Below are 16,359 nucleotides of genomic sequence, written 5' to 3'. Positions count from 1 at the left end.
AAATGAATTATTCTGCCAAGGAGCAAGTTAGCAGATTAGTGGTTTAACTTTTCAATAATAAAAAATCAGCCATGCGCTGTAATTACATTTGTTTGAATTTAGGGCAAACGTCGTAATGTATCGCACTTGCCACACACACACACACACACACACACACACACACACACACACAGAGAGAGAGAGAGAGAGAGAGATAGAGAGAGAGAGAGAGAGAGAGAGGAGAGAGAGAGAGAGAGTGAACGTGACAACAAAATAATTAGAGAATGCGAGAGAACGATGGTAGCTAGGCCTATACATGTAAATTCCATGATCTACAATGCAGAATTCTAGAACTGCAAAAACAAGCATAAAAATTCCAGAGAGAAGCATGAAATCCCTGGGCAGCCCCCCGGACCCCCATCCCTCTGCTCTTTGTTACAAAGAATCCCTTTCAGCTGCCACTGACTTCTCTTAGCAGGGCAGGGGCAGACTTAACACAAAATAGCCATGTGGAAACAAAAGACAGATTATGAGGTAGAGGAGGAGGAAAGGAGAGAGTGAAGGTTGGAGAGAGAGAGAGAGAGAGAGAGAGAGAGCGAGAGAGAGAGAGAGAGAGAGAGAGAGAGCGAGAAGAGAGAGAGAGAGAGAGAGAGAGAGAGAGAGAGAGAAGAGAGAGAGAGAGAAAGAGAGCGAGAGAGAGCGAGAGAGAGAGAGAGAGAGAGAGAGAGAGAGAGAGAGAGAGAGAGAGAGAGGAGAGAGAGAGAGAGTGGCAGGCAGCAGTCTATTCTGTCTGGACTCACATCTGGTCACCATGTTGACCAACACTAATGAAGGTCTTCCTGACTGCCTCGCTTAGGAGAGCCCTTGCCGGACTCACACAGGATCAGTGTGTGTGTCTGTGTGTGTGCGTGCATTGGTCCTAAACAACCACTCTAGCCCCCCCCCCACACATCACATATTTGTAAACTCCCATAAGTATTATGAATGTGTGTTAGAATAATGTTTTTTGAGAGAACATGATGTTGATTATTTTATTAATTGGATGTATTCGAGCAGATGTATAAGGCTGTGTTTTCACAGGCAGTCCAATTCTGATCTTTTTTTTCACTAATTGGTCTTTTGACCAATCAGATCAGCTCTGATAAAGATCTGATGTGAAAATACCTGATGTGATTGGTCAAAGACCAATTAGTGGAAGAAACATCGGAACTGGGCTGCCTGACTAACCCTGTGAACTGAATAAACACAATCCACTGTATTCAGGAGGTCAATGTGGTTATACTATCCCATTAATATAGAAGTATTTATCCCGGCTGCATGCTTCATTTATATTGTAGCGATCCTCGTTATATGAGACGCATTTCCCACCAATTAAGTTAACCCTATTGGTGTGATGTGTAGGGAGTTTTGCCTTTCACGCCAGCAACCTAGGTTTGCTTTACTGCCCTGCCATTTGCTACAATGTCTATATAATCTATTGAAGAATGTACATGTTTATAATGTATTGAAGAATATACAAGGGAAACGTATTGTGATGCATGTTGTTTTGAATACATTTTATTTGAATAGTATCTATCATCATGTACTCTATTGAAAGGATGTAAACACGGAGGATGTTTGTAAGACTACTTGTGTGCATATTTATTGCATTATTATCACCCCATAACGTGGTCCTCTGTAGCTCAGCTGGTAGAGCACGGCGCTTGTAACGCCAAGGTAGTGGGTTCGAACTCCGGGACCACCCATACACAAAATAAAATTATGCACGCATGACTGTAAGTCGCTTTGGATAAAAGCGTCTGCTAAATGGCATATTATTATAACCAAGACCTTGATAAGTTGAACGAGACTTTGGTCAGTTGGATGAGGTGTGTTATAGAGTTGGTATAGAGGGCACTATTATATGTAGAATAGAATAGGATAGAATACAACTTTATTGTCCATTGGTTAGAACTGACATTTGTCTTCTACCTTTCCCAACACCCCCGGACACACGCACATGCACAAACACACACGCACGCACACACACACGTTGTATGGCTGCTTGACTGACAGTAAGTCAGTAAGTACAGCTCTGCTCAGAGAAATAGATGTGATTGCAGAGAGAGAGAGAGAGAGAGAGAAGGAGAGAGAGAAGGAGAGAGAGTGGTCACTGAGAGATAAACGAGGCCTGAGTCAGCCAATCTACTGGTTCTCTCTCTGCACTACACACAGTGCTCAAGCGCTACTGAGAGTAGAGAAGGGGGAGGAGGAGAAGAGAGAAGAAGTGAGGGGGAAATCAATATTAGTGAACTGGAGTGTTTCGATCCCCTCTACAGGCACACGCTCAGCCTCATCGCATGGCTTTACTGATGGTTTCTCTAGCGACCTGAACTCCCTCCACCGAGGGGAAGTAGTCCTTTAGTGGACTTACAGTCTTCATCCTCCTACTCCGTGTTATCTTCCTGTCTCATCTCAGTTGTGACATCCTATTAGCTGACTAGGCCCTTTCCTGGGCTACCATGGCGATCATGTGCTACCACAGTGATCTGAGCTGATGTATAGGATTGTGTGTTTGGGGATTGTGGAGTGTGGAGTGTGTGTGTTTGTGTTTGTTTGTGTGTTCATGCATGCGTGCGAGTGTGTGTGAAACTTAAAAAGATTGCGCCGACAGACACGGTCGCCCTGTTTCTAAGGCCTAGCCAACTTTGCAGTATTTTTTGTGTGTGTGATATTTCTTTCATTATTTGCTTAGAACATTTATAGTATCATTAGCTACAGCCGAAAATAACTTTTGGACATTAGGTCGCTCACCCGAAATTCAACCAGTAATTCGACTTCCCTGACCTGGATCCTTTGTTTGGACTCCCAGAGGCAGCCACATTCATCCCAGCTGATACACCAAAATGTCAACGCAGGGAGAAGAGGGAGGAGAAGTGGGGTTCTAATCAGGCTCAGTCTGCGAGCAAACCATCCACCGTTTCTGAGTATATTACTCGCTAATGTTCAGTCCCTGGATAATCAAGTAGACTCCATTCAGAGAGACATGAGGGACCGTAACATACTCTGTTTTATGGAATTATGGCTCTCTCCAGATGTATTGTCCCCGTCCATACAGCCAGCAAGGTTCTCCATTCTTCTCGTGAACAGAAAGGAGGAACTCTCAAAAAAAAACTGAGGTGGAGGGGTATGTTTCATGATTAACAACTCATGGTGTGATTGTGGTAGCGTACAGGAACTTAAGTCCTTTTGTTTTCCCGATCTGGAATAGCTCACCATCAAAGGCAGAGCGCATTACCTCCTGAGATAGTCCCCTGAGTCAGGGCGTGACAGTACCCCCCCCCCCCCCCCCAAAGGTGCTCTGGCTCCGGAGTGGAGCAGCTGACCGGAGCTGAACTGGGCACCGGTGGAGCGGACTGCTCTGGCTCCGGAGTGGAGCCGCTGACCGGAGCTGAACTGGGCACCGGTGGAACAGGCACGGGCCGTGCCGGACTGGACACACGCACCACAGGCTTGGTGCGGGGAGCAGGAATGGGCCGTGCCGGACTGGACACACGCACCACAGGCTTGGTGCGGGGAGCAAGAACGGGCCGTACCGGACTGGCGACGCGCACCAATGGCCTGGTGCGGGGAGCAGGAACAGGCCGGGCCGGGCTGGCGACGCGCACCACTGGCTTGGTGCGAGGGGCAGGAACAGGCCGGGCCGGGCTGGCGACGCGCACCACTGTCTTGGTGCGAGGGACAGGAACAGGCCGGGCCGGGCTGGCAACGCGCACCACTGGCTTGGTGCGAGGGACAGGAACAGGCCGGGCCGGGCTGGCGACGCGCACCACTGGCTTGGTGCGAGGGACAGGAACAGGCCGGGCCAGGCTGGCGACGCGCACCACTGGCTTGGTGCGAGGGGCAGGAACAGGCCGGGCCGGGCTGGTGACGCGCACCACTATCTTGGTGCGAGGGGCAGGAACAGGCCGGACCGGGCTGGCGACGCGCACCACTGGCTTGGTGCAAGGGTCAGGAACAGGCCGGGCCGGGCTGGCGACGCGCACCACTGGCTTGGTGCGAGGGGCAGGAACAGGCCGGGCCGGGCTGGCAACGCGCACCACTGGCTTGGTGCAGGGGACAGGAACAGGCCGGACCGGGCTGGCGACGCGCACCACTGGCTTGGTGCGAGGGACAAGAACAGGCCGGACCGGGCTGGCGACGCGCACCACTGGCTTAGTGCGAGGAGCAGGAACGGGCCGGACCGGACTGGCGACACGCACCACTTGATCCTTCTGCTGCCTAACCAGCTCCTCTCGCCGTGCCTCTACACTTTCCTTCTCCCTCCTGTAGCCTCGTCATCCACCCCGTGTGCCCCCTCAAAAAAAATTATTGGGGTTGCCTCTCGGGTCTCCGTCGTCGGCACTCCTCTTCCCGTGAGGACTCCTCCAGGAGCCCCCACGAGTTAGGGAACAGAACCTCATCGTCGTCGTCGTCCTCCGACTCCTCAGTATAATACTGTTCCCACTCCTCTTCCCATGGTCGTAGGGACCCAATCTGAAAACCAACCGGGTGCAGTGGTCGGGGCTCTTCTCTCTCGCTCCCCGACCACCCCTTTAGCCCCCCCAAAACATTTTCTTGGGGCTGTCTCTCGGGCATCCTCCTCGACCGGCGTCCTCTGTGTTGCCATTGCTCCTCTCCTGCCTGGGCATCTACCTTCGCCCATGGCCATTTCCCTGCGAATATCTCCTCCCATGACCACAATTTGCCCACCTGTGACATGGCAATTCGCTCTTCCTGGGCACGCTGCTTGGTCCTCGTTTGGTGGGATCTTCTGTCACGTTCGTTCATGAATGGGTCAGACCAAGGCGCAGCGTGATATGCATACATGTTTATTAGACTTATAAACACAACGACAAAACAAGAAATGAAACGTGAAGTCCAAGGTACACAAACAACATACCTAACACGGAACAAGATCCCACAACCCACTAGTGCCAATAGGCTGCCTAAGTATGGTCCCCAATCAGAGACAACGAGCGACAGCTGCCTCTGATTGGGAACCACACCGGCCAACATAGATCTAGACATACTAGAACTACAACATAGAAATACACAACATAGAAACTGTCACGCCCTGACTCAGGGGACTCGTATATGTTGAGTCAGGGTGAGTAGTTTCTATGTTGTGTATTGCTACAGTGACCACGTGATCACCAACACTGGACAATTGAGTGGAATGACGTCGCCTGGTCAGACAAATCCCTGTTCCTGTTGCGTCATGCTGATGGCAGAGTCAGGATTTGGTGTAAGCAGTCCATTTTTGTATTTTATTATTATTATTTGTGTACTTGTTTGACATTTTACTGCATTGTTAGGAGCTAGTAACATAAGCATTTCGATGCACCCACTAGAACATCGGCTAAACTGTGTACGCAACCAATCAAGTTTTGATTTTGATTTGTGTGTGTTCGTGTGTATGTTTGTGAGTGTGTGCATGCGTGTGGGTACATCTGAGTGTCAAATGGGGATATACAACCTGGCCTGTAATATCGATCAGAGATTAGAGACCTGGGTCTCTGTTCAACCCTGTCCACCTTTGTGACCAGCCATAACCCCTGACCTCTGACCCTTTGACACGCTAGGAAATAGCCACTCATCTGAGACTGCACTGGGCTGACGGGGCTTCCTTCCTCCCTAAAGGTCCAACTGTCAATCACACAACATGTGCAGTCTTCTGTTCTCTCTTCTCTTCTCTTCTCTTCTCTTCTCTTCTCTTCTCTTCTCTTCTCTTCTCTTCTCTTCTCTTCTCTTCTCTTCTCTTCTCTTCTCTTCTCTTCTCTTCTCTTCTCTTCTCTTCTCTTCTCTTCTCTTCTCTTCTCTTCTCTTCTCTTCTCTCCTCTTCTCTCCCCTCCCTCTCTTTCTAATCCTGGGATAATATATGAATCCCTGCTCTTATGTTTACCAGGCAGGTCCTTTATTTACTGGCTATAAATAACAATCCATCTGCTGAGGTTTTGTTATACACACACACACATACACACACACACACACACACACATGCAATGCTGACACACATACACTGCACAACACACACACAGACACACTCACACAAACGTATGCACGCACGCATGCACACACACATACGGACACACACATACTTCGCTGTGCTGAGACAATTGGAGGCCAGCTGTGCTGAAGGAGAGGACGAACCACCTGTGGGCGACACTACAGAGAGAGGAAGAGAGGAACTGTGGGACTCATCTCTTCCCCCTGAACAGCATGTGGGAGGACTGGGGCTTTTACTTGTATACTTGAAGGACAATGTTTGGGAAGAGTGTGTTTGTGTGTTGCGCACGGAAGAGATGGGGGGAGGGGGGGGGGGGGGGGGGGGGGGAGAGACAGAGAGAGAGAAAGAGAGAGAGAGAGATTTTTGTCAATGATGCATGGTCATATCTACAACCTGTAGTTTCGGTAACCGTTGTTATTATTAACATGCCTATCAACCCACTCCTTCTCTCTCCTCCTGAGGAGAAGTTAAAGAACAAAGCCCATTAACCTTGAACAGCGTTAGGCTTCTGTTTCAGCGTCTGGGGAGATATTAGAGAGTGATTAAGTGAGATTGATGGAGGTTTAATTCACTGACAAATATAATTGTTACTGTTGTTTAATCCTCCATCTTCATTACTTCAAAGCACCTTTGAGAGGGGCCGGACTTGAAGGAGAGACTCAGTAACACAGAAACAAAGAGATGCAGGACAAGGTCAAGGATCATATTTACACTTCACTAAAAGGGAGGGAGAGTTTGTTTTGTAGTGACACTTCTGAAGTAGGGGTGGGTTTGAATAATGTTTTAACTTTAAAATATATTTGTAAGAGATGGATTTGGAATGTATTTACTTTATGTATGTTAAAGAATGTGCGCAAGAATAACAACCTTCATTCTTGAACTTTCAAATTTTGAAACGTATTATTTTGAAGAGATGGAATTAGAATGTACTTACTCAATATATTCAATATACTGTGTGGTTATAATTTTTTACCCCCTTTCTGTGGTATCCAATTGGTAGTTACAGTCTTGTCCCATCGCTGCAACTCCCGTACGGACACGGGTGAGGCGAAGGTCGAGAGTCGTGCGTCCTCTGAAACACAACCCAACCGAGCCGCATTGCTTCTTGACACAGTGCCCGCTTAACCCGGAAGCCAGCCGCACCAATGTGTTGGAGGAAACACTGTACACCTGGCGACCGAGTCAGCATGCACTGCGCCCGGCCCGCCACAGGAGTCGCTAGTGCGCGATGGGACAAGAACATCCCTGCCGGCCAAACCCTCCCCTACCCTGGACGATGCCGGTCGCGGCCAGCTGCGACAGAGCCTGGACTCTAACCAGCATCTCTAGTGGCACAGCTAGCATTGCGATGCGATGCAGTGCCTTAGACCACTGCGCCACTCGGGAGGCCCCACTGTGTGGTTTTTTAAACATAGAATGTGTACGATACAAAAATAACTGTTTCGGCGCAAGAATGGCGACCTTAATTCCTGAACTTTGAGAACTTCTCCGCTTTCAAACTTTGAACAATTTGGTATTATACATTTCCTTTAAAACCATCATATCCAATAACTGACTTCTCAGTGACATTCAGACACTTTGTAAAGAACTAATTATTGGGTCTGACTAGATGGCCACTGCCAATGCCAGACAAGGATTAAAATAGCCAGTCAGTCAATGCGAGGCAGACAGTTAGTTCTACAGTATAAGGACTAGCTATCTTCCAAAGCTAGATTGATGAAAAGAGCCTTGGGTTGGAGAGTTGTGTAACGTTGACTCCCATGCGGTCATTCAGTCAGTCTGTACTCAAACAATGAATCAGTACAATAGTGACTGGTCAGGACAGGACACAAGTCTTTTAATTTGTTCCAGCCTCAGTGTCTGTCTGTCTGTCTGTAGTCTATCAAGGGCACAGGGCTTGGCAGTGGGCTGGGAGAGATAGAGAGAGGAGGAGGAACAAATGAGTGCAACTCCTCCGTGTGCATCTACGTCTGGACTGGTATCATGCAGCCTCAGATAACAGTTGTCTGATAGATGCTGTTGTGTGGGAGAGGAAGAGCAAGAGAGCGAACAAGAGAGAGTGAGTGAGTGAATAGCAAGGCAGAACAAGAAGGAAAGAGTGGAGCAAGTCAGAGAAAGAAATTGAGAGAGAGAAAGTTAGAAAGAGTATGATAGAGGGAGAGATAGCGGGGGAGAAGAATGGGATGAGGCCCGGAGGAGGGGGTCAGTGGAGGTAGAGAGAAGGAGGGATGAATGAGTCCCCTGTTCCTCTCCAGTATTTCAGACATGAGCTGGATAAACAGGAAATGCAGCTGCTCTAGTCCGTCATTCCTCGGCCTAAAATACCCTGCATTCCTCTGGTAGTTAAAAACATTACCACAATCACATTTACCTCAGCTAACTAGAGAGAGAGAGAGGAGGAGAAGGAGGAGGAGAGGAGAGGAGAGGAGGGGAGAGGAGAGAAAAATAGCAAGAAGGGAGAAAATCTCTGCCCTCTTTTATATATGTTGTGGCTGATAGTTGGGAATCTGGACACGCAATTCTTCTGTTTTACTAATCCCTTTTTTCTTTAAGAGAGAGGAGGAGCAGAAAATAGGTATTGTGGTGGTAGACAGTGTAGTAAATGGGACCATACAGTACCAAATGGAGGTCGCTGGAAGACAATGGGTGTCCTTCACTGTTCATTCACACAGACTCCACAGCTCTATCAAACAACTCTTTCTTTCTCTCCATCTGCCTTTCATCTTCACATCACACAGGGGAACAATGGAGCCCTGGCTGGCTGGCCGTCTGCAGTGTCCATATTAGAGACGAGGTTGTCTTTCTCTCTCTCTCTCTCTCTCTTACCCTCTCCAGGCCCACCATGAAACCCCAGGAGAGAGTGAAAGAGAAAGAGCGAGAAAGAGAGAGAGGAGAGGAAGAGACAAAGTGGAAAGAGAGGGAGAAAGAGGGAGCGAGAACAGAGCCTCTCTAGGGGAAAGCACTGACAACCTACCATGTGAAAAGTTCAGGAAGTCATTGTAAGATAGTTCGCATGAGGTACTTGTTGTGGTTCACATGCCTACAGTGATGACTTTTATGACTAGGATATAAATCAATTGTCAAGGCCTTAAACCAGGGCTATTCAACTATATTCTTACGGAGGACAGATTTGAAAAAGGTTATTTAGAGGGGGGCCAGACATTTTCTACATGGTATTACTCCTAAAACCGATATAAAAGACAATGCACAAACACAATTACAATCTTATAAAGCCCTTTATTAAAATAAATGATGATGAAAGTTAATTTGAAGTGCTTTAAGATTACATTTAAGTCATTTAGCAGACGCTCTTATCCAGAGCGACTTACAGTTAGCGAGTGCATACATTTTCATACTGGCTCCCCGTGGGAAACGAACCCACAACCCTGGCGTTGTAAGCGCCATGCTCTACCAACTGAGCTACAGGGGACTATTCAGTGCGTCACATTTTTTTAATAATGGAACACATTTTTATTTATAACACAGTTGACCTGAAACACATTAATACATTTCTACTTTCCTGTCTGTTTTACATACATAGCTTCATCTTTTGTTTTTATTTAGATATAGGAAACCTTTTATGCATGGGATATCTCAGTTGACCAGCATCCTATTCTGTTCTATTTTCAATTTCTTTATCATTTAGTTATTTTAGCTGTCTTTTTCTTTTCTTTTTACACATAGAAACCTTTTATGTATGGCATATCTCAGTTGACTAGCTTTTGCGCAGAAGTCTCTCTCCCCCCGCATCAGTAGAGAACGGCTCCCTATAACAAACTGAACCACCTCTGTGGGGACTTAAACTCAACAAAGCCCTCAGTTTATCTAAAAACTCAAACATCACAGGGGTAATCTGTACTGATAATGACTGAATATAGTTGTGCAGTGTAGGGAAATTGTGCGTTTTGTTTGGGTCAAATCAGAGCAGAAAATAACACATTTATTTTGAAAATAATTCAGTTTTTCAATCATGTCAATAACTGTTTTATCCCTCCCCTGTAGTCCCAAATTAAATCCATTCAATTGCTTGAAGATGTAAAAAAAAAAGATATCTGATACGAACTCCTCATCAAGCATCTCAGTTAGTTATTTGTTGGCTTTCTTGTGGCGGCAATCACAGAGATAAGCAACCATCTCCGCCCTAAGCGCACATAGGCTGTTCTCTTGCCAGCATTATTACCATTGCTTAGCCACCGAACATCATTATGTAAAAGTAGATCATGATGCTCAGCAGACTACGAAACAAGCAATGTTGCAGGCTAGATGTTGATCGGATAAAGTTTATGATAGCCATAACTGAGTCCATGGTGTTGTTTAACTCACCGCTGAGCACGCTCTGGTGAATCAGGCAGTGTAGTGATCTCATCTGCGGTGAAAGAGCCAATAGGCGGGCAGACAGACCCTGTACCCCTGTTAGCAACTCTGATTGGCTTTCACTGGTATGTTGGGTGATATTGATTGACAGCACTTAATGGACAGGACTACAAGAAAACAGATTCTCCCATTGGAGAATATTGAACGAGGGCTCCTTTTGGCACTAAACATCGAATTAAACAACTAAAGTACAAGACAAGGCGAACATTGATGCGCTCTCTGAAATACCCCTAATTGTTTTTCATTTAGAATAAATTGATTGAATCAGAATGTAACTACAGTAATTGAATACAAGACCATGGGAAATGCTGATTGGTTTGTGCCAGTCAACCCAATGACAGTTCTCTTATGGTAGTCTTTCAATAGTCCTCTAACTAGGATACTCCCCTATTGCCTGAGGGCTAATGATGTGATCAGCATGTATGCGTCCCAAATGGCACCCTTCCCTATATAGTGCACTACTTTTGACCAGGACCCATAAGGTCTTGGTCAAAAGTAGTGCACTATGTAGGAAAAACTTGTGTCATTTGGGACACATAGTGTCCTCTGGAATGGATACCAGGGTGTCCTAATGAACAAGTACTCTTCACTTGAAACCCCTTTGTCTTCTGTCTCGGAAGCAGGCTATACACACACACACGCACGCACGCATGCATACACAAAAGCACGCACGCACGCATGCGCACACACACACACACACACACACACACACACACACACACATGCATATGCACACAGCAGAGTAGCAGATATGTCTGAGAACATATTAAAGAAGAGGGGTAGAGAGATTGACGGTGAATACCAATGGAGCGACTGACATCTCAGTGACACACCAAAAACATTCACCTTTGTAACCTTCATCATATGATGTAGATAGTCTCTCCTATTACCACTGGTCCAATATTAGGCCTTTATCCATCCACCTCTTGGTTAAGGTTAGGATTGGTGGTGTGGTTAACTGATCGTAGATCTGTGGTTAAGAGCAACTTCTATCTCGAGCCTCTGTGACATCTCAAACATGTGGGTAACACATTTTTCAACATTCAACATTTCCTGTGTTTGTCTCAGAGCATCACTAACACTGGACCACTGTTAGTAACTGTAGTTTCAGGGTCATCGGTTCAGCTCCAACCTCCAACCATTCACAGTCATCCAAGTCAAACAGACTAGACCCTTAGAGGACAACAGGAAATAACACAGAGCTTAGAGACACTAAACTGAGAACTGACACCTTCAGTCAGTCACATGTTGCCAAGATGGTCCTTTGTAGCTCAGTTGGTAGAGCATGATGCTTGTAATACCAGGGTAGTGGATTCAATTCCTGGGACCACCCATATGTAAATAGTATGCACACATGACTGTAAGTCACTATGGATAGAAGTGTCTGCTAAATGGCATAAATTATTATATAAGATGCTAGAACAGCTACCTTCAGAGGCAGATCGTTGAGAACCACAAGTAACACCATCAGTCATGTTCAGACAAGGCAACAGTAACGGCTAATTGAGACTAATGTGAGTGTACACTAGGGTGGTAACCTGTATACTCACTCGTAATAGTGCCTTGACACAAGGTTGAACCCCATTTTTAACACACACACCCCAGTGGCTCGCAGTCTCTCACTGTCTCAGTCACGTTAATTACCTGTGTGTCTGTGAAGGTGGAACCTTGTAGCCCTGACCCCTTGTAGCACTTAGGGAGATGGGGATTGATGCACACTCAGCGACCCCTCTGATTGGGGTTAACAGTGTGCTCATTTGCATGAAGGTGGGGCTTCATTAGCAGGGAACTCTGGGAGAGAAAGTGACCTCCGGTGCAAATATATAGAGACAGAGGGACCGTTAAGCTTGTCGCATGCTTCCCAGTCGAAACAGTTTGCGCATATATTATGACGAAATGTTGTGATGTTTTTGTTCATTTTGCAGTTCAGCAGGGTTATTTTTTTGGCTGTTCGTGAACACAAATTATTTTCTTGAGGCAAATCGAAGTTCGGTAGCTGAAGTGTACGCCCCTTTGCTGGTGATTGGTCAACAGTACTCCTCTGTAGTAGGAGTGGGAACTATGGACGGGATTCTTCAATGAAGTGTTTGCTGTCATTCAACGAGAGACAACTAGTTTTCACGCACATTTTTCTCTTGAGAAATACTGCACCAAACATCTTAGTTAGATGTAAAATTGCGTGATTAAGAACTCAGCAAAAAAGTCAAAATGAATTATAGATGTCTTGATTTATCTTACATTAATTTGGACTATTTTGATGAAGTGTTTCTGGCTATGTTGATGCTATGGTGGCTCAAGAGGGACAAACAACAGTAATATTGCCACTTTTTTCTCGTTTTTCAAGCGAAGGAGTATGTGAGCACAGACGTTGGCTTCGCCTAGCCGAGTTCTGCTAGGAACAAACTGAACCTATGTACACTACCGTTCAAAAGTTTGGGGTCACTTAGAAATGTCCTTGTTTTTGAAAGAAAAGCATTTTTTTTGTCCATTAAAATAACATCAAATTGATCAGAAATACAGTGTAGACATTGTTAATGTTGTAAATGGCTATTGTAGCTGGAAACGGCTGATTTTTAATAGAATATCTACAAAGGTGTACAGAGGCCCATTATCAGCAACCATCAGTCCTGTGTTCCAATGGCACTTTGTGTTTGCTAATCCAAGTTTATCAGGTCTTCAACTGGCAGCTTCATTAAATAGTTCCTGCAAAACACCAGTCTCAACGTCAACAGTGAAGAGGCGACTCCGGGATGCTGACCTTCTAGGCAGAGTTGAAAATAAAAAGCCATATCTCAGACTGGCCATTAAAAAGAAAAGATGGGCAGTCTGAGATATGGCTTTTTCTTTGCAACTCTGCCTAGAAGGTCAGCATCCCGGAGTCGCCTCTTCACTGTTGACGTTGAGACTGGTGTTTTGCGGGCACTATTTAATGAAGCTGCCAGTTGAGGACCTGTGAGGCGTCTGTTTCTCAAACTAGACACTCTAATGTATTTGTCCTCTTGCTCAGTTGTGCACCGGGTCCTCCCACTCCTCTTTCTATTCTGGTTAGAGACAGTTTGCGCTTTTCTGTGAAAAGAGTAGTACACAGCATTGAACGAGATCTTCAGTTTTTTGGCAATTTCTCATATGGAATAGCCTTCATTTCTCAGAACAAGAATAGACTGACGAGTTTGAGAAGAAAGTTATTTGTTTCTGGCCATTTTGAGCCTGTAATCGAACCCACAATTGCTGATGCTCCAGATACTCAACTAGTCTCAAGAATGCCAGTTTTATTGCTTCTTTAATCGGCACAACAGATTTCAGCTGTGCTAACATAATTGCAAAAGGGTTTTCTAATGATCAATTAGCCTTTTAAAATGATAAACTTGGATTAGCAAACACAAAGTGCCATTGGAACACAGGACTGATGGTTGCTGATAATGTTGGCAATGACACAGGTCAAACGTTTTCTGTAAGTCTTCACAAGGTTTTCACACACTGTTGCTGGTATTTTGGCCCATTCCTCCATGCAGATCTCCTCTAGAGCAGTGATGTTTTGGGGCTGTCGCTGGGCAACACAGACTTTCAACTCCCTCCAAAGATTTTCTATGGGGTTGAGATCTGGAGACTGGCTAGGCCACTCCAGGACCTTGAAATGCTTCTTACGAAGCCACTCCTTCGTTGCCCGGGCGGTTTGTTTGGGATCATTGTCAGGCTGAAAGACCCAGCCACGTTTCATCTTCAATGCCCTTGTTGATGGAAGGAGGTTTTCACTCAAAATCTCACGATACATGGCCCCATTCATTCTTTCCTTTACACGGATCAGTCGTCCTGGTCCCTTTGCAGAAAAACAACCCCAAAGCATGATGTTTCCACCTCCATGCTTCACAGTAGGTATGGTGTTCTTTGGATGCAACTCAGCATTCTATGTCCTCCAAACACGACGAGTTGAGTTTTTACCAAAAAGTTCTATTTTGGTTTCATCTGACCATATGACATTCTCCCAATCCTCTTCTGGATCATCCAAATGCACTCTAGCAAACTTCAGACGGGACTGGACATGTACTGGCTTAAGCAGGGGGGCACGTCTGGCACTGCAGGATTTGAGTCCCTGGCGGCGTAGTGTGTTACTGATGGTAGGCTTTGTTACTTTGGTCCCAGCTCTCTGCAGGTCATTCACTAGGTCCCCCCGTGTGGTTCTGGGATTTTTGCTCACCATTCTTGTGATCATTTTGACCCCACGGGGTGAGATCTTGCGTGGCGCCCCAGATCAAGGGAGATTATCAGTGGTCTTGTATGTCTTCCATTTCCTAATAATTGCTCCCACAGTTGATTTCTTCAAACCAAGCTGCTTACCTATTGCAGATTCAGTCTTCCCAGCCTGGTGCAGGTCTACAATTTTGTTTCTGGTGTCCTTTGACAGCTCTTTGGTCTTGGCCATAGTGGAGTTTGGAGTGTGACTGTTTGAGGTTGTGGACAGGTGTCTTTTATACTGATAACAAGTTCAAACAGGTGCCATTAATACAGGTAATGAGTGGAGGACAGAGGAGCCTCTTAAAGAAGAAGTTACAGGTCTGTGAGAGACAGAAATCTTGCTTGTTTGTAGGTGACCAAATACTTATTTTCCACCATAATTTGCAAATAAATTCATTAAAAATCCTACAATGTGATTTTCTGGATTTTTTTTTTCTCAATTTGTCTGTCATAGTTGACGTGTACCTATGATTAAAATTACAGGCCTCTCTCATCTTTTTAAGTGGGGGAACTTGCACAATTGGTGGCTGACTAAATACTTTTTCCCCCCACTGTAACATTGAAGATGAACTATTGATAGACAGACAGAGTGGACTCTTCACTTGGCAACACCTGCACTTCCGCAAAACACACACACACGGTGTTGGTGGGTCCGGCCCTGTCCAGTCATGTATAATGCAGAAGGAGCGTGGGGCCTGCTGTTGTCTGTCCCTGGGGGGTCCCATCAGGGGGTACAATGGATTAATCATTTAACAGCACATGACAAAATGGAACAGGATAAATAAATAAACTGTAATGGCTTCTGTAAACAGACACACACACATACACACACTGTGCACACATACATTCATACACACACACACACACACACACACACATACACACACACACACACACACATTCACACACAAAAACACACACACACAGGTGGCCCTCTTTTAACCTGGTGACACATTCAGAGGACACTAATGCCCACTTTCAGTTGGCCGCACACACACAGCTCGTCCACCCCCACACTCACAGAGACTGTCCAGTCAAGTGTAGTTAGTGTGTCACAGAATGTCCCTGCCAATATGGAGACTGATATTGTTCTGACACACAGCTACAGTATCAACCTCTACTGGATATATGAACTGCATAATATCATAAATTTCCCTCACACTGGTTTAAATAGATGGATATCAAACAGGGGTGTGTGTGTGGGTGTGTGTGTGTGAGAGAGAGAGAGAGAGAGAGAGAGAGAGAGAGAGAGAGAGAGAGAGAGAGAGAGAGAGAGAGAGAGAGAGAGAGAGAGAGAGAGAGAGATGGGGGTGAGGGGGGTGGTGGTGTGATCATTATTAAAGCGATGGGCCCTGCTCGGAAGGCTATAGCCTGTGAATAATAATAAGTGGTGACCTTGACATGGAGGACCTGCTGTTCCTATATGGTACACTCTAGTACACAAACTCTAATGACATCAAACACACACTGTGATGACATCAGACAGGGGAACAGGACCCCCTGCCTGCCTGACTCATTTACAAGACAAGACTCCCCACTTTCTCTACAGGAAACCCCTAGCATCCCCCCCCCCCCCCCCCCCCCCCCCCCAGCCATACCTCTCCTCCCATCCACTCTCCTCTCCCATTCTCTCCTCTGCTCTGCCTCCCCCTACTGTTACCCTTTTCTGAATCTTCACTATCTGACCATGCTGGAAAATACATAGGAATAGTGCTTTGAAACCACAAATGTAACCTCCTAACTCT

Source organism: Coregonus lavaretus (assembly GCF_964263955.1).
Source record: "Coregonus lavaretus genome assembly, chromosome: 13".
Classification (NCBI taxonomy): domain Eukaryota; kingdom Metazoa; phylum Chordata; class Actinopteri; order Salmoniformes; family Salmonidae; genus Coregonus; species Coregonus lavaretus.
Note: the sequence above shows the minus strand (reverse complement) of the source record.